The sequence below is a fragment of the Tachypleus tridentatus genome, chromosome 3 (assembly GCF_004210375.1).
Source record: "Tachypleus tridentatus isolate NWPU-2018 chromosome 3, ASM421037v1, whole genome shotgun sequence".
Taxonomy (NCBI): Eukaryota; Metazoa; Arthropoda; class Merostomata; order Xiphosura; family Limulidae; genus Tachypleus; species Tachypleus tridentatus.
In genome coordinates, this window is record NC_134827.1 from 25,246,446 (window position 1) to 25,271,319 (window position 24,874).

Here is a 24,874-nt window from a genome sequence, read left to right on the forward strand (position 1 = left end):
TCCACATAACATGTATTACCACTCACAGTCCAGCCATTGTTTGGTAGCCTTAAGGATGTTCATGTCGGAACTTTGTGGGGGCCAATCTATAGTTGGGAGTGTTCTGTTGGCTTCAAGATTGTCATTTAACCACATTTTCTGAATACTTGGGATCATTTATTCCGCTTGAAGCTAAATCTCTGCCTGATGCTGAGTTTCCAAGGGAATGACATCAAAATAATCAGTAAGAGTCAAAGTTTGATGTTGATCCCAGCTCCATCTAGCTGATGGCAGCTCACAACTTTCATTTACCCCCACCCCTCTTCCGCCCTCATGCTTCACTGAAGATACTGTACAATGGCTATGGTACTGTTCTATGCCATCAGATAAGCTGTCGTCCATTGTTACCTGACAATATGAATATGTATTACACGTCTCCATGTTTGCTTATTTAACTGTTTGTATTTATTTATTACCTTTTCTAAGCAGCGGTTTTTGAGCGTTTCACATCCATTGAGACCACTTCGTGTTAATGTATATCATAATGTTCTGGGGGTAACGTTCGAATCTACATTTACAGCAAGGTCGTTGGTATGATCTGTATTTGACGTTTTTTTTTTTCTAAAGAACATCCCTTGTAATACCTAACACATCATTTGGGTGAGTCTCGGTTTTATACCTCGATTACTTTATTAATAATGATACCACTTTTACGAACCGCCTTCTAAGTACTGCACAAGGCTTTTACTGAAACGTGAAATATCTTTGACCATTTAAAACTTTGCTTTCTACTCGTTTACCAGGGGATTTTCAATCACTGAAGCTATGACTGAATCACACTAGTACTACTACTACTAGGCATAGTTAGGGCTTTCCGAGAAGAAATCTGCAGTTGTAGTACGAATACCACAAATGACAAATTTGTTATTGTACCAGCGTTTAAAAGCATGTGGTAGAAGAATTGTGTAGGAACTTCTATTCCTAATTTTTAATGCTAATTGAGATTTATTACTAAGCGTAATTTCTAATACACTGTTTCAAATGCAAAAGATTCCATCGTAAGACTTTCATGTCCGAAGCACACACTCCCCTGATTATAGTTTTTCCATAATCCATTTAACATACGGTGGATGACGGTTTTCCAGCGCTCATTTCAACAGTAAACCGTTCAGAAATCCATATACGCCGCGTCAGGCGACTTGACCGGTATGCCTTCTTATGCAGTATCATGAATACCTGTTTCATTCTCCAGTTGCTTGAGGCAGGGGTGGCACCAGCCTCTTTTTGGTGACAAGACGGAGTTGAGTTCCACAAAATATCGATGGGTCTGCACTGTATATCTTGTTGGTACACATACCATACTGGATTTAGGAATTGAACCAGCTTTATAGTAAGCATTTTTAATTTGGTGCAGGGACTACATAGAAAAAAAGACATATTTATAGGTACCTCCAGCTCCAGCTAACCCCCTTATTTCCGCCACTGGCTTGAGATGCATGATGGTTGAAAGATACCTCGTTTATACGTGAATTGTGTTGGGTATCCGGAGCTCCCTCTTGATTATGTAGCTTGTGTAAATGATATTTGTGTCGTACCTTGGGTTCCACTTGTTGGGTGCCTCTTTACAGATGAATTTGCTGCCCAATTGTTCTTTTCAAATGACAAGAGCTTAAGGGATATCCTAGTGTCGAAAATTTTAAATTCCCATCCTGAACACATCTTTATAATCTGAGAGTGTTAATATTTTGGTCGGAAAAGGCTGTTACATACCGAACCCAGAAGCGATCAATTTTCGGTAGCATCACACTATTTTACAAAATGCCAAACATCATAGTGTAGGTCTGATACATTCCGTCCCACCAGCTACTTTATAACGGTTGTGATTGACACGTGACTTACTGATTTGCATATTGAGAATTGTTTTAATGTGACGTACTGAACCCATCTTTGTTGTTGCACTCTATAAGATTTTAGTTAGTGCGAAGGAAACGAGTTTGGTACGTTTCACAAAACACATACTTAAGAACTTTTACAAAATGAAAAAGAGCCGGACATGGTCTGTTGGTTAGCGTGTGAAGCTGCAAGCGGAAGAATCCGTGGTAACTGAAAACATTCTATACCTACAGCTCTGAACGCGTTATGGAAATAATAGTCAGTTCCATTATTAAGTTAAGAGAGGTGGATGAAGCACATGCGGCGGCAGTTGCTTTTGAGTGATTGTCTTCGCTCTAATCAATTGAAAATTAATGACGTCTATACCTGAATCCATGAAATCTCTGACCTGACCCCATAGCCAACTTGAGCATAAGGTTTTGTTCAGATTGAAATTCTGATTCATAAATTAAAAAGTTTAATTTTATTTTTATTGTAAAGAGGAAGAAAAGGGTGTTACCAAGATAATTAGAATCAGTACATCTTCCTTGTTGTCTTTTTTTAAACCAATGGTTCTCAACCCTTGGGTTGCCAGCGACTATCCGAATTTTCCTTTTGTAGTTTAACAGTGACTATGCCAAGAGGGTCTATTTGAAGACATAGGTCACCCGAGCTGACTATACAACCAGACTTTGGGTCACCGCCAGAGATTAAAAACACTGCTTTGAACAAATCAACACAATTTATCACCCGATAAAAAATATTGCTAAACTGCACAAAAGTATCCTTGTCAGTGTAAAAAAAGAAACGTTTTGGTACAACAAACGTTGCCATGATAATATAAATGTGTTCAGACAGAATTAACTCACGTGAAATGACAACAACAACAAAAAGAACATTAACAGATTTAGCCAAAGTATTGAGGAATACACCCCAGTATAAATAAAGCTTCTGTTAGGTTAAAATTAGTAGGTTTTTAATTTATCTTTAAGATATCTATATTGACTTGTATGGCCCGGCATGGCCAAGCGCGTAAGGCGTGCGACTCGTAATCCGAGGGTCGCGGGATCGCGCCCGCGTCGCGCCAAACATGCTCGCCCTCCCAGCCGTGGGGGCGTATAATGTTACGGTCAATCCCACTATTCGTTGGTAAAAGAGTAGCCCAAGAGTTGGCGGTGGGTGGTGATGACTAGCTGCCTTCCCTCTAGTCTTACACTGCAAAATTAGGGACGGCTAGCACAGATAGCCCTCGAGTAGCTTTGTGCGAAATTCCAAAACAAACAATTGACTTGTACGTTTACATAATAATTTTATATGCACCTACATATATATATTTTTTTTAGGTATGCATAAACTGAATCATTCAACGCTTCAAGATAGAGTGACTAACTTTCAAAATGTGCGAAATTAAAACACAGTCCAAGCATGTAATTGCAATAATTTATCAGGTTGGGATGTTGACATAGAAGTATCTCACGTTTCGATGCTACAATGAGGTATTAATAATTGTTGTTTGGAAATAAAACAAAGATATAAATAATACCTTACGAAAGGTTCTATAGGTTCCACAAATTTAAAAATACCGGGTTTTTCACAGTTTTATTATTAATTTTCTTCAGTAAATCAAGGGTTCTTTTTAAAAAAAATAAAATTCCAGGATTTTCAGAAGTTCATTAATAACATTGTTTAACAAATCACAGGTCCCAGTAAACGAACTTGGTAAATATTTATATGAATAACCGCATCTTTTGATCACAGTTTTGTGATACAGACTATTCGACATCTGGATGTTCAAAAATTATAGAATCTTCACTCGTTCTGAATCAAAAATTGACTTGAACAGGATAGGAGGAAGGAGTGTTTTGCATTACAGAATTACTTCGTGATTACCGTAGTGAGAGATTGAGAGCGAACATGTTTGTTTGTTTTGGAATTTCGCACAAAGCTACACGAGGGCTATCTGCGCTAGCCGTCCGTAATTTAGCAGTGTAAGACAAGAGGGAAGGTAGCTAGTCATCACCACCCATCGCCAATTCTTGGGCTACTCTTTTACCAACGAATAATGGGATTGACCCTCAGCCGCGAAGAAATGGTAACCATAACTTTGGATTTTAATTCATTTCATTTGTCTTTCATTACTCTTCGAAGTTTCTGCGTGTTACGGGTTCGAGTCTCCGTTAGTGAATATGCTCGCCCTTTTAGCCGTGGGGGCATTATAATGTTACAGTTACTCCCACTATTCGTTGGACGCCCCCCAGTGGCTCAGCGGTATGTCTGCGGACTCACAACGCTAAAATCCGGGTTTCGATACCCGTGGTGGGCAGAGCACAGATAGCCCATTGTGCTTAATTCAAAACAACAATAAAAAAATCAACAACTATTCGTTGGTAAAATTGTAGCCTGAGAGTCAACAGTTACTTTGTCATTATGGACGTCATGCGCAAATAGCCCTCGTGTAGTTCTGCGCGAAATTCAAAACTAACTGAACCAGTTGAGGTTTCCGGTAGTGAATATGTTGCTTTTTTAATATTTTTTTTTCCCGAATAAAATCAAACGAGTTTTAAGAGCACCATATATCTGAATATTTAACAAGTTTGGCTCTACTTTCGTTTGGCCAATTACAAGTTAGTTCTGGGGTATTTTCATTAATAAATACCATTTTACAACAACCTTTAGAGATCACATTTTACGATCGTAAATGAAAATTTATATTAGTTTATTTAGTTTAAATGGCCGATAAGTTCGTTTCTTTACTTTTCGCGCGAAGCTACAAAAGGTCTATCTGTGCACTGACGTGCCTAATTTTCAAACGACAGTCTACTCTTTTTTTTATATCTAATCATGGAATTTTACTGTCACCCTTGTAACGCACTCACAGCAACTTTACAAGTCTGACGTGCTAACCAGAAGAACACGTCAGATCCTTTCCCCACGGAGAGAATTTTCCAAACTGCATCTCATTACATTAAAATGTTTATTTATTTCTTTGTTTTTATTACGGTGTAAAGCTATACAATGTGCTGTATGTACCCGACCCACCCAGGAGAATCGAATCTATCCTTACGTTTAAGCGTTATAAGTCTGTAAACTTACCTCTGACCCACTGAAGGGGACTATCAGAATCAAAAGAAAAGAATATTCATGACCTACATTACGTAAGCAAAGTTTTTTGTTTGGTTATATTTGTCTCTTTTCTTCACAATATTACTTGTAATGTTTTATCATTTTAAGATATATATATCAATTTATGTTTTCTACTTGACATAAATTGTCTTTCTGTATTTTCACATGTTTAACCCCTTGCTCCAAGGTGTAAAACATTATCATATATCCCAAGCATAAATTAATTTTAGATCAAATATAAAATGAAAAAACAACAACAACAGAAAGCTGTAAAACTTCTGAACTCGTACTGCGTGTCTATATAAAATATGATGTACTTATCGGGGGAGACATTCCAGTTAGCCCTTAAAGATAAACTAGGATAGCGTCATTATGTAGCTTGTTTTCTTTTCCTTTCAGAATAAGGGTGATTAAATATAAAACATAACAACATAAACTCAGACGTGGGATAGAGAGGATTAGTCATCACTGGTTTAATTGAGAAAAATACTGAAAGTTATGAAAAAAATATCATATATGTGTATGCGAATACGTGCGGGGCTTCACACTTGTTCATCACATATCAGATGCATAACAGTTACAGTCAAGTGTTGAGATTCCGACATGGTTCAAGTGTTTGCTGGTGCATGAATATTCCGAATGTGTAGATGTAGAGGTCCCAGTACATGATTGTAACACATCATTTAATGACTTAAACAGTGCTGACGAGAGGGAGGTTCTGTCTTGAATTCAATCAGAGCATGTGCTTATAGAACATTGGTAGAACAATGAAAACATCTCGATCGTTGTCAATTGCAATGCTTTTAGTTTGGTAGCTTATACAAAACCACTGAAAATATAGAGATAATTCAACATAACCGTACAGTACAGGTCTGATACAAAGGAGGTTAAAACGTATTATCAGATGGGACACATGTATAAGGATTTATCGCGGACATATTTATCTGCAAAAACAAAAATCGTGTCACTTCAAGGTGGCTTGAAACATTCTACGTTTTTATTTCACGTTACGAGTTTGTTTTTAGCACTGAAAGACTAGAGGGAAGGCAGCTAGTCATCACCACCCACTGCCAATTCTTGGGCTACTCTTTTATCAACGAATAGCAGGATTGACCGACACTTAATAACGCACCCACGGCTCAAAGGACGAGCATGTTTGGTGTAACGGGGATTCGAACCGCGACCCTCAGACTGCGAGTCTCGCACCATAACCACTTGGTCGCGCCGGGCTGGCTGGCTTCTTCGAGCCGTAAACTGCACAGACACGAAACCACAGGAATATTTTTGGATTCTGTGTTTTGTTTTCTCTTCGTATAAACAGCCTCAAATATTTCAATATCATGAAATATATTAAATGCATACTATGTGTTGTGCCCAGCACCACGGGTATTAAAAATAGGTTTTAGCCTTACAATTCTTCATACTCGCTGCTGACCAACTTGGGTGACGTTTCAATATAAGTTCATAAGTTTCTACTCTTACATCTTATATCACTGCTACACGACGAAGAAAACATATCGAACTGCAACAGACGAAAAGATTGTCATGGGCTGGTGGGTAGGGAGCTCGAGTCACAAATTCTAATCCCGTAACCAAATAGGCTCGTCCTTTCAGCATTGGCGGTATTATGGAGTGGCGCTCGATCTCATTTTCATTGTTAAATAGCAGCCCATGGATTGGTGTGGATGGTAGCGACTAGCTGTATTCCCTCTAATTTATCATTTGTAAATTCGGAACGGTTAGCACAAACACCCCTCATGCAGCTTTACGTGAAATTAAAACAAGCATAACTTTGGATGTAGAGACAAACCGATGCTAAACATGATCTTTCACCTAAAAATAAAATCATGATTTAAACAAAGTGTTGCATGATTTCGTCAAAACGGTTTGTTGTAATTGTTGATAAATTTAAGTTAATACGTTCTACACTGCAGTTTTTATCTAGCCTGCCTTCAGTGCTAAAAGTAACAACATTCAAATTTAATATTTTTCTTAAAGTTTAGGCAACCTTTGAATAACCAAATTTGTCTTTTCTCCTATAAGCGCCCTCTTTATTCAAGCCTGGAAACGTATCTACAAGTAAAACAGAAATTTTACAAAACTGATTCAAATGTACTAATCAGCAAACATTGAAATTTAAACAAAAAAACATTCTTCTGTTGCTTTATGTGTCCCCCTTCTCCTGAGGCTTAGCAGTAAGTCAGCGCTAAGAACCGGGTTCCGATACCCGTGGTGGCCACAGCACAGATAGCCAATTGTGTACTTTTACACCTGACGATAAACATAATATTTGCTTGATGGGAGGACTCGTGGTGGAATGAGAATTTCTTACTTCATGTATTGTATGGGACATAACCTCGTACGAGGTTAGGTTATGCCTAACAAATTAGGCTGACTTTTACATAGTCAGCTGTGTAACCTCAAATTTAGGGTTAGTTGCTTCAAAGAAGAATATAGTGTGTGTGTGTGTGTGTGTATTATTCGTTTCTTTTTGAATGTGTAATATTCTGCATCGATAAGGTTTTACCAGGAACACACATCCTCGTGAAAGGTACTATACATTTAGAAGGATTGTGATTTAGTTAAGATACCCGACTGACAAATTGGGCAGTTGGTTTTGAGATTCCAAATTACTCCCAGTGGCATAGCAACATGTGTGCGGACATACAACGCTAGAAACCGGGTTTTGATACCCATCGTGGTCAGAGCACAGATAATTCATTGCGTAGCTTTGTGCTTAACTTCAAACAGACAACCAGAGGCCCCAGATTATTTAAATAGAGTGTAGTCGGTTTTTACAGGCCAAATTTATCTGTATTATGTATCCATAACGTTTGAATTCTAAACCTAACTGTTTATAGTTTTTTGTTGTTTTTTTTGTTTGATCGAGTAATATGTTAAAAACAAAGATTTATGGTTCAAAACATCCAGAATTTGCAGTTTGAGACAAAATATAACTGTAAAGGAGTTACCTGTTTCTAAACTATTTCCGGCTGTCGTAGTCTGTGACTGTTCAACATACGTCTTTCAGTTCTAATTATCAAAACAATGTGTTTCTATTTTTATATATAACAGTAATAAAGCACACGCTGAATAAAGAGGGAGCTAGAAGTTTAGATTATTGAAGTTTCATTGCGCAAATTTTGTAGTGACTTCAACGAATAATGGTCGATACTTTGAAGACATGACATTGGTATGTTATTTCTCATCTTACGAATTAAAATTATAGAAAGAATAAATTTTAATGAAATGAATAGAACAACAACAACAACTCATCGTAAAATGTGATGCTTGTTCTTACCATATATTAGGGGGCCTGGCATGGCCTAGCGCGTTAAGGCGTGCGCTTCGTAATCTGAGGGTCGCAGGTTCGCGCCCGAGTCGCGCCAAACATGCTCGCCCTCCCAGCCGTGGGGGCGTTATAATGTTACGGTCAATCCCACTATTCGTTGGTAAAAGAGTAGCCCAAGAGTTGGCGGTGGGTGGTGATGACTAGCTGCCTTCCCTCTGGTCTTACACTGCTAAATTAGGGACGGCTAGCACAGATAGCCCTCGAGTAGCTTTGTGCGAAATTCCAAAAAAACAAACCATATGTTCGGTCTTGCATATCAAACTGATTTAAGCCTGTATTACTCATACTACCATTAGGAAGATGTTTGACTACGTTTTTCACGTAGTACATTTATGTTCTTCTATCTACGAAACTTTTTATTAGCAGAATCATTGCAATTAGAAATTTCCAAAGCACGTTGCTGAATAAACTACTTATAAACCAAATTATTCCAACATAAAACGTTTTCACTTAACTTGAACTTAATTATCTGGGAGATGCCTTCAGGCTTATTATTTTAACGTTGTTGTGCAACAGTTCATCTTAATTAGCGGCTCGGCATAGCCAGATGGTCAAGGCACTCGACACGTAATCGGAGGGTCGTGGGTTCGAATTCCCGTCACACCAAATATGCTCGCCCTTTCAGCCGCGGGGGCGTTATAATGTGACAGTCAATCCCAAGAGTTGGCGGTATGTGGTGATGACTAACTGCCTTTCCTCTAGTCTTACACTGCTAAATTATGGGCGGCTAACGCAGATATGCCTCGTGTAGCTTTGCGCAAAATTCAAAACAAACAAACAGTCATCTTAATTAGAAACACGATAACACAAAAACTTCTCAGAAGGACATAAAAGATAAGAACATAAAACACGCAAAATGTTTTTAGCTTTCCATGTCGAATTGATTGCGAAGTTCGTACGACTGAACAGTGGTATTTTGTAAGACTATTTAACGAGGCGCATTACGAGTTTTCATATCGTGCAGGTACTGACTGATATTCGGTAAGCTCAATATCAAACTTTAAGTATCAAATTTTGCTTTTAATTCTGTATATATAATCAGTTTTGTTAAGTCTCTTCAGCTTTGTTACAATTACTTTGTAGAATTAGGTTAAACTCACAGTTTTTAACGTTTTTCTGCATATTTTACTAGGGAAAATATTAAATTTGAAATATTTATATGCTTTCTATAATATTCTAATATTGTAATTTACTAAAAGAAACCTATTTTCTTGGTGAGGGGCTCAGACACAGACTATTTCTGAGAGTCTTTTGAATTAGATATGCACTTCAAATATACACTGTGATGGACATACTGTTAAAGTTCATTTTTAAAGTTAATCACTGTTTTGGTTACGTCGGTTTATTTTGATTGTTGTAAAATTGTGGTGTACACAAGTTCTTTTTCCACATGTTATCCATAATTTTGAACTGTAAAATAGGTTAGAGGAAATGCGACCCGTCAACAGTGCCCGCCGCCAATTTCAGGAATACTCTTCTCTGATTGAATAGTGAGATTTGATCGTTGCTCTAAGAACTCAACCACAACCCCAAAGTACGTAGCATGTTTTGTGTGTGTGTGTGTGGAAACGGGACGCGAACCACAACTGGTTTTAAAGCTATGGAATAATTATAAAAGTCAACTTGATGTGTAGGACTATGTTATTGTATTAATGTTTTGTTTTGTTTTTTTAATGCTGTTTATCTTATGTTGGTATATTTCAGCTATCTGGGAAATAGTGAGTTAAATGTTCGCCCTCACAAAAGGGGTTCGCCGTCGTCATTCAGAATACTTTAGTACACACTTTCAATGAATAGTTTGGTAGCTTACTTCGAAAGAAATATGTACTTTCTATTTTGAAAATTTAACAGAATTATTGTCTTTTTGTTTTCAGTAAAATTATCAAAAATAATACAGAGAATTGGAAAATAACGCCTTGTGGTTCTTTTGTCACGTAGCAATGACAACGAAGAGTTATCAATGATTATTTTCATAAATCAACTTTAAGTTAGAAACGTTGGTAATTCTAGAAAAAGCTAAACATTTACGATATGATCTTGTACACAAGTTTAAAGCCTTTAGTTATTGTTTAGTTATGTTCAGCTTTAACCAGGATTATGACAGATAACCTGCATTCTCTTATTTTTACATGTTTGCTCAGGTATTATTTCATTTGAAATTTTATGATGTATGTATGTTGGTAAGAAAAGGTGAGTTTGCATGTGCTTGGTCTTCATGTAAATTTCTCTGACAAGCTGCTTATCGAAAAGTCCAAGGTTCGAGCTAGCAGTATGTCGTTGAACACGTTTCTATTTTCAGCTCCTTCAGTCAACCCTGCCAGTCTGTTAAGAACAGCCACGTAAACATCTGCACTCAACTAATTTCCTTCCCTCTGGTCAGCAAGGGACAGCAAACCTGAATAGTGGGGTCTCTGATCTGGCCGTTGAGCTCGTTCATTGCATAAAGTGTCACTCGGGATAAAAATATTAAATGCATACTCTTTTGTATTTAAGCAATAGCAACAACGTACAAAATAATCACGGTACACTTGAAGATCACAAGAGAGTGTTATGTTAAGTGTGCAATTCCATTGTATTAAAAGCTCGTTTTTCTCCATTGTACTACAACTTACTAAAATAATATCGTAATAAGCAAAGAATTACACTAAAACTGTGAGAAAATACTAGCTAGCCACAACCTGCAATAGATTTTTGCACTATGCTGTGAATACTTTTTAAACGTATATAGTTGTATGTTTATGTAATATTCTTTCGGTAACAGGATAGCTCGTCCCAAAAAAATAAAATGGCGGCAACAAACCAGCAAATTCAAGGTCAGAAGCGAAGGTAGTCGACCTGTTGTCAAGGCTACAGTGTAGTGGTTGTGTTGGTAGGCGACACAAGCATCAAGTCAATTTGCCGAAATCGTTACAGTCTGTTTGATGTCGCCATATTTACTGCTTTAAATATATTTAAATAGTTTTGAAAGTGTTTATTATATAGGCTTAGTACTTGATGGTACATCTTATTAAAAGAAAGTAATTAATTAATAAATTGGAAATGAAATGATAAAGAAGAGAAATAGATAACTATTTGTATACGTACGTGTATGTACATTCATATACACACATATATATTTATTTATGATGTTTTTCCCAGCACTATATGCTATATAGGGATGATCTACTTTCTCCGATTTGCTTCCAGCTAGGAAGCGTCCAAAAGAGGTTTAGTTTCACTGATGCTTTGGACTTTTTTTTAAAAAAAAACGCAAGTTTAGTTCCCATATGTAATTATATAGCCCTTATCCCCTCCCTAAGATGGGTTGGTGTCGCGTGCTTGGGTGATGACGTCACGCAACAGAGCCCATTGGTATAGAGAAACACCTACAATTGTTGTTTGTTTTTTATGAGACTGTTCTTACGTTTTGGTAAAATTGGCTGATATTATGTGTGTGTGTGTGTATATGAGAACTTTACTATATCCAATGTGGGAAAAATTTATATTTCCTTCATATGTTTCACACTTTTTTCGGAATCATCGTTTTATTTTGAGGTCCTGATCAATGTCAAACGTGTTTCGTGAATGATGCACTACTGTCTAATTATCACATTAACAGCTTTATGAGCTGTCTGTGTATTACATCCGCCGTATTTGTTTGTCAATAAATATAGGTTTTTATTGAAGAGTTATTGTAGAATCGTATTTGCGTGTGATGATATCATGGCCAAGGGTTACGAGTTAACTCCACGGAAATAAAGCAGTCTTTTTCATTTTTTAAAGCAAAAAGGGACATTCAACAAGACAAATTTCTAGAATAATTAAATTTGACCAGCCGCTAGGTGAAGAAATATCGAAAGACTGACTGTGTAGAACAAGCAACGAAAGGGGTGGGTGGGGGAATAAAAACTACCACAGCAGCTGATGATCGCGTTTTGAAACATTCGAGGCTGCAAAATTGTCCATTGTTGTCCACAGATGTTGAAAGAGTATGGAAGGAAACTTCAGAGGTCACTTCCGCTCTCCCAGTAAGACACCCATTAAATAAATCCCTATTCACTTACAAGATGAAGATGATGATTCTCAGATGGGCTAAAGAGCATGCTGCTTGGACTGAAACAATGTGAAGCCAAAAGTGATCTGGAAAACACTATAAAGAAGAATTTCATTCAGCCTGTTCGAATGCAACTGAATCAAGTGGTATTGCGATACATCTCTAGCTAAAGTGTGGGTGGGATGACTACATTTCGTGAAAGACGTTGTCAATGCCAATAAGTTAACCTCATAATAAAATCCTGGAATATAACGGGTAACAAAGTGCAAAATAAAAAAACCAAGAAGTACCCTACAACTTCAGAAAGCCCTTTTAGCATCACGAATTCATCCCTTCCCTAAATTTACTCCCTCGTGACGACATCAAGGCCAGATTGGGCACAACTAAATATTAAACCCAGAAACAGACTTTATGGTCGTTTTTTGTCAATTTTATTAGTAGCGTTATCATTAAATCTCGGAGAACGTTCACCTATTTTACAAGTATTTATCGACCATCTGTTATTCGTTTACTAATAGATGCATATATGTGTTTGGATGACTGAAATACGAGCTAGCTTACACTGCACAGTGTCTATAACCATTTTACGCTGATACTTTCACAATAAACAATCTAATACAAAATTACAAGAACCAAGAAAAGTGTGAAAACATTGGGTGATACAATTGTGCATTTATAAGCTACCTTATATACTTTTTTGTGTGTGATACGGTTTTGTGTCATTGATACGTTTGCTATACATATTGTTCATTGTTTGTGACTTCCGTATACACACACACACACAAGTTAATCAAAAAGGTTGCAAGAACTGAAAATGGTGTAGGGATGGCAGATCCTAGAACTACAAACATAAGGTGTGGATTAATACACAAAACCATATAAAAGATACTACATAAGCAGCCAAATCTGCCCAAGAATAACTTTTATCTACAACTAAATGTTGAATGTTGTATAATTTTGTGTATTCATCACTAACTTGTTTCTGTACTTTGTATATCGTCATCCCTACATCATTCTCAATTTTTACAATTTTTATTATTTGTTTTTCCTTAGGAAAAACAACATAAATACTTTCATTGAAGTGGGTTGATAAGTGAATACTTTTTTATTTTTATAATCCAGTGATAATATATATTGTTAATATCGCATCAGTTTTGTCAGTTTCTCTAATTGTGGAATACATTGTGGGTCACTGAAGCTGGAACGATTCCATCAAGATGGTGTGAGTACTCGGAGCATTGGACGAATATCAAGGGGATATTTACAGTATTCACGCCTTCCAACTTTGCTCCAACTCACCACATGTGCATACAATTGACTCCACCACATGCTAGGGTCATGTATATTAATACTGAGGACATCATAAAGATTCAAAGACATGAATTATGAATTATACACACACAGCTGTCAGGCTCTTCCCTCCAATTGAAAATCTGAAGAAAAATATACTGTTATTAAATATCTTGATAACTGAAAAACAGGTATTTTTAAACAAGACGTCAGTAGCATGTGCACAGATCTGCAAATTGCACAAGTATTTGATCTTTTTGATACTATAAGTATTACTTTTGATTATTATTTATTTATCAATTTTTACAGAAATTGTTTTGGCAATATGTTTGTGCAATAGTCATAAACTGTCACTATATAAGAACAGTTTTTCTGCCTTCTAGCGACAACAAATAAAAGTTATTTATGAAACACTGAAATACGCCCTTGTGCAAATTAATTGAAACAAGACGGAAAATTACTATTTTTTTCAATCTTTTGCGTTTTATTTCTGAGAATCCAAAAATTACTGACAAATTGATACACGATATGACCGCCTTTATATTTCAGAAGATTATTAATTTGCTTTGGCATCGAGTCCACGAGTTGACTACAATCTTTACTAATTTTGGATCGCGGTACCACACCTCAATTATGGCTTCAATTAGCTTATCTTTCGTAGTACAGTCTTTTTTCCCGAAGTCTTTCTTTACAAATCACCCAAAGATTTTCAATAGGATTTAAGTCCAGAGAGTTTCCAGGCCAGTCCAGCAACTTTATTCGCGTTGTAGTCATAAAATTCTTCACAAATTTCGATGTGTGGCACGGAGCCAGATCTTGCTGAAAAATGCCAGATCCATCTGGAAATCTATTTTTCAATTCTGGAATGACTCTTCTCTGAAAACTTCGATGTACTGTGGTCCTCGCATCATACCTTCTACGATATGTAAGCCTCCGACGCCGTAGTAGCTGAAAAAGTTCCAAAACATCTTTTTTAAGGGATGTTTTACGAACCGATTGATATGAGATTCTCGAAGTTTCTCACCTGGAGATCTGCGAACATGCAGACTTCTTTGACTCTGTACGAAGAAATTAGTCTCCTCACTGAATAACACTTTCCTCCATTGTCCTTGCATCCAGTTTTTGTATTTCAGACCCCATTGATACCATTTTCTTCATTGAGTTGGTAAGAAGTTGTTTTTTGACTGGTCTCCTTGCTCTTCTAACGCAATTTCGAATGACGTAATATTCCTCAAAATTTCGTCATATATCCCAAAAATAGATCGACCGTACTGCAAAACACAGCTAATGACGCCGTCTGTGTGAAAAAATGACTATTAAAGGAAATCAACTCGTCCAGCGAGCCTACACTGGCCGTCATGCTGAAAATATTGTAAAATGGCCATTTGTTTCAATTAATTTGCACAAGGGTGTAATATATGCTTATAAATTGCACTCACTACTAAGTAATAGTTTTACTTTTATTCTTCTCCCGCTAAAGAAAGTACGTGTGATAGAAAGAACAGAATATATTATTGTGATACAAGCTGTGAAACACTCGATAATTGCAATTAGGTTCTCAGATAAGAATACAACTCAATTTTATCAGTTATTTCTGAACATCATAGTGTAATAAACTGAATACGGCGGCCATTTTGTTCTTAACCCATCCCTACAAATCAAGCACTACTGTACTGAGTAATAATGATTAAGGATATGTGTATATTTACTACAAGAATGGTACTAGGCCATTTGGTAATGCACTAGGACAACTTACCAAAACTTGTCGAAAATAATAGACAATGAATATATTTTTATAATGTGAAATGATCCTCACCATCAGGATTCGTTCCATGGTTTGAACCAGGAAGAACCAGTTTTAGCGTAAATCTCTTCCTTCCTCTCCGGATTCGTTATTTTGTTTTCACTGTTACTGAATCCTCGGTAATAACCCTTGTTACATCCATTATAATAATACTCAGCTTTTGTCTGTCCTAAAAACGCGCGCATTTTTATTTCAGCGGATGTAAACAAATGGCGGATGTAAATATACTTTAGTAGACATCTTGTACAACAGCATTTTAAAAGCTTAGTAAATTTTTAAAAATTATTATAAGTTATAATAACATTATAGATAACACTATGTAACCAAATTTTTATTATTTCTTGTTCCTGGACAGAAAGTGTTATTTCCCAATCGCTTAAGCCTAAAGTAAATGGAAAAGACCTATTTTTTTCTTCAAACTTTGCTTTTGTGGCCTGGGAACATATAACGAAAACATGATGGGAGACCATATTTTGAGGCTGATAGGTGAAAGTGATTTACATTACAATCGCAAATCTCGAAAAGCTATTCACTTCTAAACATTTTTGTTCGTTTTTGTATAACGTTAGTATAAATACATGTAAATCTTGATTCATATGTTGTTTTATTTAGACCTTATGTAAATGAAAATGTGTAAATCAGCCCGTTTTTACATAGAAAATAGGTTAATTTCTAAATTTCTTTATCGAGATCACAAAAGCAAAGTTTGAAGGGAATAAGGGCCATTTTATGTACTTTTACAACATAAGCAATTAAGAAATAACACATGCTATCCAGGAACGAAATTTGTGTTACATAGTGTAATATTAAGTACGTTAAAGGATTTCGTTCAGTCTCGGGGCCGAGCGGTTAGCGTGGCGGACTTTAGATCTGCAGGTCTTAAGTTCGCCTCCCATTTTTACCGGAACTAAATCAGTTTCTGCACTTTGTGCTTATGGGTGAGTTATACGAATCACTGTGAATTCCCACCATTCAATTATACAGCAGTAACCTCACAGTTGACTATAAATGTTGTTGGCTAATCACTTTTCCTCCGGTGACTAGTCTATCACCTAAAAATTTGGAATGGCTAGTGCAGATGGTACTCGAATAACTTTGCACAGATATCTGCAATCATAAAAACAAATATTTAAGTCTTAGTTCTACACTGAATACAGAAAAAGAGAGCTTTTGTATGATAGTCGGTCCAATCTTCAGTAATAAAGTTTTTGAATAATTATACATGGAAAACTGCTGTAACCATAAAAACCAAATGAGGGTTAACTTATTAAACTACTTTCATACCAATAAAATTAACTTTGAATACCGTGAAAGACATAGTGCTTTAAGTTGTGTTATTGTAGAAATAACGAGATACAAAGATAAAGGGACAACTCAATTGTATGATGTGCTTTAACTGTTAATCTTTAGAACAGTATGTGATCTAGATATATAAAAATTCCAAAACCTAAACCCTTTCAAATGAATGTGGGCATGATTACTTAAAATTATAAAAGTATTTTGGTACTGCTTTCATTTTTACAAACGTTTAGGAGTGTACATAATTGTATAGTTGTAACGGAACTCGTATGTTCGCATTACAGTAACTACGTCATTATGTATTTATTATACCAAGTAAAAATAAAGAGCATTTAAATTGCACATATTCAACAAAAGTTATAACAATAATTTCCCGGAGAACAAACTTGTGAATACAATATACTGCTCCACTCCTATTGTGTACCACATAGTAACAACTTTAAAATAAAACTTTCTTCAGAACTAACCCTTAAAAACTTGTCGAGCCAGTATGAGAAAACGTATGCAACTTAAGCGTTTAAACTCACGAGTGTTCGGCATGACCAGTTGGTTAAAGCACCCGACTCATAATCTGAGGGTGCGGGTTCGAATCCCCATCACACCAAACATGCTCGCCCTTTGAGCCGTGGGGGCGTTATAATGTGATGGTCAGTCCCACTGTTCGTTGGTAAAAGAGTAGCCCAAGAGTTGGCGATGGGTGGTGATGACTAGCTGCCTTCCCTCTAGTCTTATACTACGAAATTAGGGACGGCTAGCGCAGATAACCCTCGTGTAGCTTTGCGCGAAATTCAAAACAAAACAAACTATTATTCTAAACCAGAAAGAAAATTTATGTATCTATGTGTGTGTGTGTGTGTGTGTGTGTAACAGGACAAAAAGTACATATTTACAGTATTAATGTCACCAACCTAGAAATGTTAAACTTAATACTATCCTACACATAATAAAGTTGATAAAAACCTCGAAATGCATTTTCTCATCGAATTTTATGTATTCAAATGTTATCATATCAACGTAAGCAAACCTTTTAAGGCAAAAAGGCTTAATGGTACCTAAGTATTTTAATGTCTGTAGAAATCGAAAGAGACGTATTTGTGGTTTAAAAATGCAAGTGAAAAATGGGAGGTACTGAATAATATTAATATATTAACGATTCTATATAATAACCATTCTGTTACATAAACCTGCTGATATAAAACTGGCGTAGTAATTTTTTTTGCTTTGTTTGGAATTTTGCGCAAATCTACACGAGGCCTAACTTCGCCAGTCTTCCCTAATATAGCGAGTGAAAGACTAGAGGAAAAGCAGCTAGTCATTACCACCCACCCGCCAACACTTGGGCTAGGCATAATAATATCTAACGTTATAAAATTATAACCTTAGTAAGATTACACTGAACCATTTTGAATTATTCCTTCATTATCATTTTTCCAGTACAAATATAAAAAGAGTAAGTGATTTTTTTATGTTCATTACGCCGATATTAACGTGGATGTCTTTAAACAACGAAATAACAGTGAATGTGTGGTAGAGTTTGGAATTAGCAGGGATACGGACAATGTATCACCCAGATATTATATATAGTCCACCTTTTTATTTATTTTTATTACTCTTTTTTGAAGACATCTTGAAAATGTGTTTCCAAGTGAGAACCTAATTAGGTAGGTAGTTTGGTGATTATAGTTCGTATTTTTCAAAATGAGAAATTACACAAATTCGGCATTTTATTGCGTAAAACTGGCGTGTCATTAGAAAGAAATGGTTTTATTTCAATAAAACATTTGTCAAACACATTTTTCAGCCGGATACAAGAGACTAAAAATTTTTCCAAAATGATTAGAAAATACAAAAGACATAATTATATGAAGAAAAAAAAATGTCTGAACACAAAACAAAAAAAAACATATGACGATTCAATTTGCCAGGATCACAATTCTGGACGCAAAAAAAATCGAAGAATTCCTGCCTGGTGTAGGACACATTATTGTACTTTAAATTAACACTGAAATGAATTATCAACCGATTCTGCTAGTGATAAACTATGCTGTTGTGCTGTTATATATTGTAACATGTGCTATAGTCTGTGTGGTACTATATATGACGTATCCTATAATATTATGCAATTATTTTTTGTAACGTAAAATTTAAGAAATAAATAATAAAAACATCTAATGTATTTCTGTATTTTTTTTTGCTCTGGTGAGACATTGTCCTGGATCCATTTCTTTTTTCACGTTTCCAAAATTCCTTTGATAACAGTTTTCATAAAGAACTAGACTAAGGCCCTCACTATTTAAGTGTAATATTTTGTATTTGTGTAAAAATAATAAATATTTAGTGCGAAGAAAAGCAGCTTACATAACTCATAGATATATATTTTTCGAACTTTTCTTTACTCTATTTTGCTTTTCGCCATCAATTTTTCTATATAAAGAACATGACTATGTGAAAACGTATTCTAAAAAGTCTACCACATTTGATCATTATCTTCAGTTGATTCGTTTACCCAATCAATAACAAATTGTTTTGGTATCATACCTTCAAAATTTTGTTTATGGAAATTTGGAATTAAAATCTTATAATTTCCTATCTCCCGATGCAGCATAACATGAAACCTGATTGAGCATGGTTCACTTTCACCCACATTTTCTCCAATCTCCACTTGCCAAACCTTTTTACATTAGAAGTTAATAATAAATATAAAATAGCGTTGTTTCCAAGAGGTTCTTCAACTAATTAGTCAACAAAACAATTTTGAACAGATTTAAAAAACCTACCTCAACCCTTTACGGTTTAGGAACAGATATGACCTGGTAGTGAGGTTACTTGGCTCACAATATGGAGGTCCCAGGTGAGAATCCAACCTCCTTATATTCTCACCCTTTCAGATGTGGAGGTATTATTATGTGGCTGTCAATTCCACCATGGTAAAAAGTACCCAAGAGTTGGCGGTGGTGGGTGGTATTGACTATCTAGCTGTCTTCCCTCTACTCTATCACTTCAAAATTAGGGAACAACTAATGCAGATAGCCCTCGAGTAACTTTGCGCGAAATTACAAAAACAAAACAAAACAACTCATGATTTAAGTTTTATGTTCCCCAGTCTGTATTAGTTTAACTTTTTAAATATATATACGCACATCCTTATGATCTTTTATTGCAAAAGAATGATTAAAAGTATATAGCTTTTCATACATATTGATCATTGGCTGTTTACATTTAGATATTGGAGATTCCTGCGATACACAGCTTAGATTACATTAGAGAAACATGTATGTTTGTGCCGTTACCGCTAGGCGTCTAAGTTTGTATTAGAACAAAGTCACAATAGACTATTTGTTGTATTCACCCCAGGGAATCGAACCTCGAATTTGAGCATTGCAAGTGTATGAGGTATGTTTTGCCTCTCGTCTTTCTTGTATTAGGCTGTTTAACAGCTTAAAATTTGACGTATGAAACATAAGACAAATGTAAGTGAGAAACTCGGTATTAGTATAAAATACAGTAATATTTTATACGCGAACGAATAGATTTCTCGCTACCATCCATACTGCAAATGGAGGAAAACATCAGATATATAATGAAACTTGTATCGAACAAATTCTATGGCTTCGAAATGTGTTTTTTTTTTTTATGTTGTTGTCATTTTGAATCTCAAGTTAATTCTTATCCCGCCTTGATTTCAAGCCTCGATGTGTTCAATCATGTACACATTTTTAGTTTCATTTTCCCAAGTGCTGGGATATTGCAAGACTCATTCTTATACGGCATACGTGGTGACCTTGTATACTATTTTATAAATATCACGAGGTTGATACCCTCTACGCTTTGTCTTTGGCAGCAGTCAAACATAGCAGTTGATTTGATACCCACGTGAGTACGTGGTTGTCAGGATATGGCGTCACTGCGTGATCTCTATTGAATATATTTCAGTTTAGCGATGACAGATTGTGCGATACGGTAAATACCGTTTTTGTGTTAAATATATTTCACAGTAATAGTTTATTTGTGTAAATGTAAACAGATGTATTTAAGAGTGGTTACGTTTTAAACATTCAGAATCGACCACGGTCTTGATCAAATATATTTTATATATGTGTGTGTGTGTGTGTGTGTTTATGTTTTATATTATTTCACACCTGACTCACAAATATATATATATATTGACTACCACTTTATTAAGATAGAATACTTCCTCCTTTATGTTGTTCCTTGATGGCTTAGCGGCGAGTCTAAGGGCTTATAACGCTAAAAATAGGGTTTCTAGACACGCAATGGAAATAGTATAGATAGCCCATTATGCATATCTGTGCTTTACAAAAAACGTATTTTGTTTTGTTATTTCCCTTAGTTTGTCCGTATTTCAAAAACATACGTATATGTCTGTTTTACTGGTCGATATCAAATACTTATACCTAGTTATCTAAACCATTACTCAAAGATATTTTTATGTACAGTTCCATAAATGTATATAGTCACTTTGTGGTACGATATATAATCGTTGTGTAACAAAACTCTGTGTTTTATTAGACTTCAATATATGTATATATGCTTCATAGGAAAAGGAATAAATCAAAGATTAAGCCTATAAGTAAACGTTCTTTAAGCTTGTGTTACATTTAAAATAGGCAGTTTAGTTTAATACGGTAAAGACAAAACAAAAAAATGCTTATTGATGTTGTTTAGGCATTTACCCAGAATGCATAATAGAATTTTTCTTACATAATTATGAATAACTGAAACAGCCTGGAACTCCAGAGAATATTGTATCGCAGAAAATATATGTTTCTGATGAAAAGTTAAATCTCAAACGTTGAGGAAATAAAAAGTTCTGAAAGATTCTCCGGAATTCATGGTAGTTTCATTTATTCATAATTACGACTAGTATACACTAGCCAGCATTAAGTAATTTAAAAATGATGTAACTATTAAACATAAAGTGGCATGGCCTAGCGCGTAAGGCGTGCGACTCGTAATCCGGGGTTCGCGCCCGCGTCGCGCCAAACATGCTCGCCCTCCCAGCCGTGGGGGGCGTTATAATGTGACGGTCAATCTCACTATTCGTTGGTAAAAGAGTAGCCCAAGAGTTGGCGGTGGGTGGTGATGACTAGCTGCCTTCCCTCTAGTCTTACACTGCTAAATTAGGGACGGCTAGCACAGATAGCCCTCGAGTAGCTTTGTGCGAAATTCCAAAACAAACAAACAAATTAAACATAAAGACGAGCTTCGACTCTTATTAAACATTTGTTGGTTATATATATAACTTTATTAATATTATTCTCCCTTTAACTTAAACCAGTATTTTAACTAGTTCAATATAAGGTATTTGAATACAATTAATGTATAGGATACTATACCGCACATTAGCATTTAGTTTCTCAGGCGTCATCATAATGAGGAGGGAAACAGTAACGTTTATTATCATTAAGTTCTGGATTGTGATGAAACAAAATGGGGACCGAAAAAATCGCCCGTTTAAAACCACCACAAAATACCTGAATATCAACCTTCACTAATTCACAGTATTGATTGAAAACAACTAAAGACTGTTTTACTTATAAAGTCGCTTATATCGCTATATATGTATTTATGAAGTGAATCAAAGTCTCACAATTTGAACAAACTTTCATCTAAGCAGGTAAGTTACTTTTTCAGACAAATGTACAGAGAAAATGACTAACCATATCGCTCGAATTTTTTCACATAACTCTTCCATCTGTTTTCTCAACGATACCTTTCTTATACCGGAAATACACACACACACACACACACACACACACACACACACACACAACGGACTATGACCATCTTTTGTTATATAATTATGTTGGTAAAAATCCTGATGAATAATAAAGTTAAATCGGTTATACATGCGACCCACGCTTGGCATTGCTGGCTCATAAAAATGTGGTTAATAAAGAAACAAATACAGTAAAACATTTAAAAATTTTATAAAGACAAGTATGGATCAGTATAGACGTAAATTATCTCTGCTTTGACAAAGCATTGTAATTATGCTAGTCTGAGCCAAAGTAGAGATTTTTTTTAAATTTTCAGTAAGTCATTTTTATAGTTTTAACTTTCTTGTCTCAATACGTTTTATAGCATTAAAACTATCTATATTACTATAACTAGCTGGGTTACATACAGTGCTGGTCAAAATCATAAAACCAATGAACATAAAGAAAAAATATGCATTTTGCGTTGGTAGACTCAACCACTTATTTGAGTAGAGCTTCGAAAGCTGAAAATAAGAATAGGGAAAATAAAAATAAAAAACCTTTTAGCATTTAATAGGGAAAATGTGAACACTATGAAATTAGCCTAAATATTAGCTGGTCAAAAGTTCAAGACCATACCAAAAAGAAGTCCTAAGCAGGGTAGGAAATGCCCAACAAGAGGTCTCAGTAGTGAGTTGCACGGCCGTCATTGCGAATAACTACAAACTTTCGCTGTGGCTTGGTCGATATAAGCGTTTGCAGAAGACTGGCTGGAATTTTACTCCAGGTGGTGAAGATGGCTTCACGATCATGCACTGTTTGGAATTGACGCCCATTTCTATAGACTTCCCTTGCCATCCGTCCCCAAACATTTTCAATGGGGATCAGTTCGGGCGAACACGCTGGATGGTCCAAAAAAATCACGTTATTCGCCATGAAAAAGTCCTTTGTCCTGCGGGCATTGTGGATTGCAGCGTTGTCCTGCTGAAAGTTCCAGTCATTTCCACACAAGCGAGGGCCTTCAGTCAGTAAGGATGCTCTCTCCAATATGCCAATGTAGCCAGCTGCTGTTTGACGCCCCTGTATAGCCTGCAGCTCCATTGTTCCACGGAAGGAGAAAGCACCCCAGATCATGATGGAACCTCCTCCACTGTGTCATGCAGAAAATGTCCCCGATGGGATATCCTTATCGTGCCAGTAACGTTGGAAGCTATCTGGACCATCTAGGTTAAATTTTTTCTCATCAGAGAACAAAACCTTTGTCAACTTTTCTACATCCCATGTTTGATGCTTCTCAGCAAAGTTTAACCGAGCTGTTTCGTGGTGTGGAAGGAATAAATGCCGTCTTATTTTTCTTGAGCTGCATTCTGCATCCGTAAGAGCCTTAATCTGGTTCGACGATCGGCTGGTGTCTTGCCGGACAACCCGTCGAATCCTCCTGCTCAACGCCGGCGAAATTTTCTTGGGCCAACCGCTTGAAATTCTCGTTCCGTATCCCTCAGGGTCTTTTGAGGAATTTGCAACAGCAGTTTTACCACCCCCAATCTCATCAGCGATGGCACGTTGAGAGAGTCGTTTCAGTATGGTCTTGAACTTTTAGCCAGCTAGTATTTAGGCTAATTTCATAGTGTTCACATTTTCCCTAATAAATGCTAAAAATATTTTTATTTTTAATTTCCCTTTCTTATTTTCATCTTTCGAAGTTCTACTGAAATATGTGGTTGAGTCTAACAACACAAAATGCATATTTTTTTCTTTATCTTCATTGGCCTTAAAATTTTGGTCAGCAGTGTATAGATGTGTTCCTACTTGTATCTATAAAATTTAAAAAAAAAAATCTACTTGCTGCATATACATCTATTGGGGAGAGTTATTAAAACTTTAATCGTTAGAGGGCGCTGAAGAAGCGTTCTTTGTAAATGTCAAACACATAAGCCTAAGATGTACAGTAATTTAGGCCTCTTCAGAGAGAGTCGTCTATTTTTTATGTGCTATTATTTAACATTAATATCGTTATAAGCTATATTCTTAATGTTGTAATTTAAATTTTAGCTATAGGGAAGTACGTGTCTTAATAATGGCATTAAATTTAAAATATTGAATAGGGTACGCCTATAAAACTTAAGAAATTTCTAAAAATGTGAAAATGCTTTCTAGTACTCTCGAAAGTAGATTGTATATGTATACTAGATGTTGAGTAGTGTGTAGAATTTTATGTCAAGAAGATAAGAAATTCTTTCAGGCGATGTGTGAAATATTTTGAACGTATATTAGCTATAACACGTTGAATGAAATACTTTATACAAGTTGATTCTATGTTACTTCAAGTACTGTTAGTGAGGTTTGAACTTTATAACGTAGACATACAACAATTTACAAAAATATACTGATGTTCAAGCATC

The 24,874-nt window shown here is 35.9% G+C and overlaps 1 protein-coding gene across 2 annotated transcripts in view; it reads left to right on the plus strand.

Annotated features, from left to right (window-relative positions):
- Positions 1 to 24,874, plus strand: part of LOC143246559 (uncharacterized) — a 206,981-nt gene that overhangs the window by 30,290 nt on the left and 151,817 nt on the right. Inside the window, exon 2 of one of the 2 annotated variants that reach the window (XM_076493465.1) lies at positions 9,748 to 9,860. The exons of the other annotated variant lie outside the window; for it this stretch is intronic. The gene's annotated coding sequence lies outside the window, so the exon portion shown is untranslated. The remainder of the gene's footprint in view (positions 1 to 9,747; positions 9,861 to 24,874) is intronic. 2 annotated transcript variants of the gene reach the window in all.